Here is a 4,045-nt window from a genome sequence, read left to right on the forward strand (position 1 = left end):
GTGGCCTATCTAGACGATTGGCTAATCTGGTCAGACAATTCCCAGAATTGCCGCATAGCAACGAACAAAGTCCTCACCTTCCTTCGTCAACTGGAATTCAAAGTCAACTTTGGAAAATCCCGCCTGGTCCCGGAGACCAAGTTTCAATGGCTGGGTCTACAATGGGACCTCTGCTCCCATACGCTGTGCCTCCCCAAAGCCAAAAGGAAAGAGATTGCGAGGAAGACGAGGCAATTTCTCAGGGAGAAGTTGACCTCCAGAAGGAACCAAGAGAGGATCCTAGGTTCCTTGCAGTTCGCCTCCGTGACAGACATCGTCCTACGGTCCAAACTCAAGGACATAAACAGAGTGTGGAAATCCAGAGCAACCGCAAAACGCCGCGACAGACGTGCCCGCCTTCCCCCACTTCTGAAGAAAAGTCTACAGCCTTGGACGAAGGTCAAGAATCTCTCCAAGTCGGTTCCCTTACAACATCCGGTCCCGGGACTCGTCGTCCACACAGACGCCTCCTTAACAGGGTGGGGAGGTTACTCCGAACACAAGAAAGTCCAAGGGTTATGGTCATCAGTCTTCCGACACATGCACATCAACGTCCTCGAGGCCATGGCAGTCTTCCTCACTTTAAAACGTCTCAATCCAGCCAGGAATCTCCATATCAGACTGGTTCTCGACAGTGCAGTCATAGTTCACTGCCTCAACAGAGGAGGCTCCAGATCAGCCCAAATAAACCACGTCATGTTGCAGATTTTCTCCATGGCGGCAATGCACAAGTGGCACCTGTCAGCAGTCCATCTAGCAGGAGTCCGGAATGTGGTAGCGGACTCCCTTTCCCGGACGACTCCGCTAGAGTCGGAATGGTCACTAGACCATCGATCCTTCCAGTGGATACTATCTCAAGTCCCAGGTCTCCAGGTGGATCTGTTTGCGACGGAATTCAATCGCAAACTAGATTGTTATCTAGCCCCCAACCTGGACCCTCAGGCTTATGCCACGGACTCTATGATTCTAGATTGGAATACCTGGAAGACGATTTATCTGTTTCCTCCGGTGAATCTCCTGCTGAAAGTTCTGCACAAACTCAGATCCTTCAAAGGTTGAGTGGCTCTCGTAGCCCCCAACTGGCCCAAGAGCAATTGGTTCCCCTTGTTGCTAGAGCTAGGTCTCAGCCCCCGGCGGACTCCCAATCCAGTGCTCACACAGACAGTACAAACTCGCAATGTGTTCGCTTCCTCAAGGATTCTGAATGCCCTAACTTTATGGACTTCATGAAGTTCGCAGCCCAACGAGGTGCGAGCATCGATCCTTCGAATACTATTTTCCTGGAATCCGAAAAAAGGGAATCTACTCTCCGACAATATGACTCAGCTGTCAAGAAATTAGCTAAGTTCTTGAGAGATTCCCAGGTTGAGAAAATGACAATGAACCTAACTGTGACATTCTTCCGGACCCTCTTCGAATCAGGTCTGGCAGCCAGTACCATTACTACAATTAAGTCAGCCTTGAAAAAGATCTTCCATATTGGTTTTGGCATTGATTTAACGGATTCATATTTCTCATCCATTCCGAAAGCTTGTGCCAGGCTAAAACCTTCCACTCGCCCTAGCGCGGTTTCCTGGTTCTTAAACGATGTTCTTAAGCTGGCCTCTGACACTCCAAATGAATCCTGTAACTATATGGTATTATTAAGAAAGTCACTTTTCCTTTTGAGCCTCGCCTCTGGCTCCAGAATCTCGGAATTGTCAGTTTATCTAGAGACCCAGGTCACATAGAGTTTCTCCCTTCCGGTGAGGTCCTTCTCTCCCCTAACAAAGTGTTCCTGGCTAAAAATGAGGATCCCCAGAACAGGTGGTCCCCCTGGAAGATTGTTCCACTTCCTAGGGATCCACCCTCTTAATGAGAGAATGCCTTGATGAAGTCATTGAGCTTCAGCACGGCATTTCATTCCCATGCTGAATCTTGGTGACGGGCAAGAGGGCTCTCGAACTTGGGGAAATTGCTCCCCCAGTTCGAATCTAAATTTCTCTCTTTCTTATCTTTTTCTTCCTCTTTATATTGCTTCAACCTTCTCCTAATATTATAAACTTTCTTTCATGATGCTGTCCCAACCCTATGAGTAAAATTTTCCATATGTATATGTGTATATTTTTACATATATATGTATGTTTATTATTTTTTTTTTTCTCTTTATGGCATGGATGTTTCTACATCTGTTATTGCCACTTGGGCGGATGTTTCTGCATCCGGTATTGCTGCCTGCTTTGATGAATGTGAAAGGTGTCGCGGTTGGGAGGTGTTTGTGCTCAAAGCTATATGTGAGTGTATAGGATGATCTCAGCCATCCCGAAGATGGTTTGGACCTTTTTGGCGGAACTATTCCAAGTGTTGGGTCTTCGGAATCCAGGGGGATCCAATGCTTGGGGTAGGACTCTCGGCTTCTGGCCGGAAGCCCGTCATTACAGATATGGGGAGGATGATTCCATAGTTTCTTGGTCTCAGTCCTAACAGGCGGGTTCAGCTTACACCTGTGCCTCTATATCTGTTTTGATGCTATCCTTCGGGTAGGGTATGGAGTGGACCATCTGGGAAGTATACTCTCACTGTGCCGGTAGTGGAGAGTGTAAATTTCCTTCCCAACATGTGATGCCTTAATGTTCTCAAGCAGGTAAATCAAACTTCAAAAAATCACTCTTCTCTCTTCTTTTTTATGATGGATTCTTGTGAAAATGACCCCACCTCCCCTGGATATGCTGACTCGCCCCCGGCACTGTTGACGACCTCTGGCAATTCATTTAAAGAAAACTCCGTTGACGACCTAGGAACTAAAAAGGACTGTTCTTTAAACATTCTGAAAAAGGGTAATTTGGGCAACACAGGAAAACTGAAAGTCCTGCACGTTACCCAAATCCCTTTAGAAGCTAATTATGATGTGCTACATAAAATATTTGAGTGTTACGGATCAATAAAAGAAATTAGAATGAAACTTCAAGATGATAATTGGGAATCTTGGTTATCATTTAATTGTCATGAGGAAGCATTTAATGCAAGCTGTAACATTGTTGATATTAAAGTAGGTAATATGAGTGTTAAGGGTGCTCTTTGTGATGGGGCACCTAAAGATCTGGATGTCTACAGACCAGCAGACTGGGCTGATAAAGATATAGAGGCAGATATACCATCCCAAAGAAAGCCAAAACCACCAATGTGGCTTCTTGCTCAATCTGTGGGAGGTACGGAAAATTATTTCAAGATATGCAAATTTCTTCAGAGGAAGGTAGGTACGATCGCACCTGGAGATATATCTCGATTCGGGAAGAAAAGTTTCTTGATAAAGGCCAAGTCATACACACAGTCTGTTATACTGTCTAATTTGAAGACAGTAAATGATGATATAAAATTGGACATCAAACCCCATCTAAACTTTAGCTATGGAAGGGGAGTGGTTTTTAATAGGGATCTGTATGAATTTACTGAAGAGGAGATATTGGCCATGTGTCCCCTATCAGTGTGGAAAGTACATAAAGTACCTGGAACATCAATGATTGTTCTTACTTTCCAGGATGCTGATGTACCTTTCCACATAGACATAGAAAACGAAAGGATCAGAGTTCAACCTTTTAAGCAGAAGCCACTGCAATGTTATAATTGCTTTAAATTTGGACATCCTGCCAAAGTTTGCAATAATGAAAAAATTTGTAATACTTGCTCCAAAATTTACCATGGGGAATGTACACTTGAGGCAAGATGCTTAAACTGCAACTCTAATCATAAATCTAATGATAGGAGCTGCCAGTTTTATAAGTTAGAAGAGGCTGCCCTCAATAAATCAATTATTGAACATGTAAGCGTGGGGCATGCCAAGAGATTATTAAATAAATCTAATACTTATGCAAAAACATTAAAAACAGGAGAAAAAGTTCCTCGGGAATCATCTCACCCACCTACTACTGTAGGTAGTTCTCGAAAAAGGAATTCACAATCTATTGATAAAGTGCTGCATAAGACAAGAACATCTCCTCCTAAAGATTTATCATTGAGTATCAACAAA

Source organism: Palaemon carinicauda, chromosome 11 (genome assembly GCF_036898095.1).
Source record: "Palaemon carinicauda isolate YSFRI2023 chromosome 11, ASM3689809v2, whole genome shotgun sequence".
Classification (NCBI taxonomy): Eukaryota; Metazoa; Arthropoda; class Malacostraca; order Decapoda; family Palaemonidae; genus Palaemon; species Palaemon carinicauda.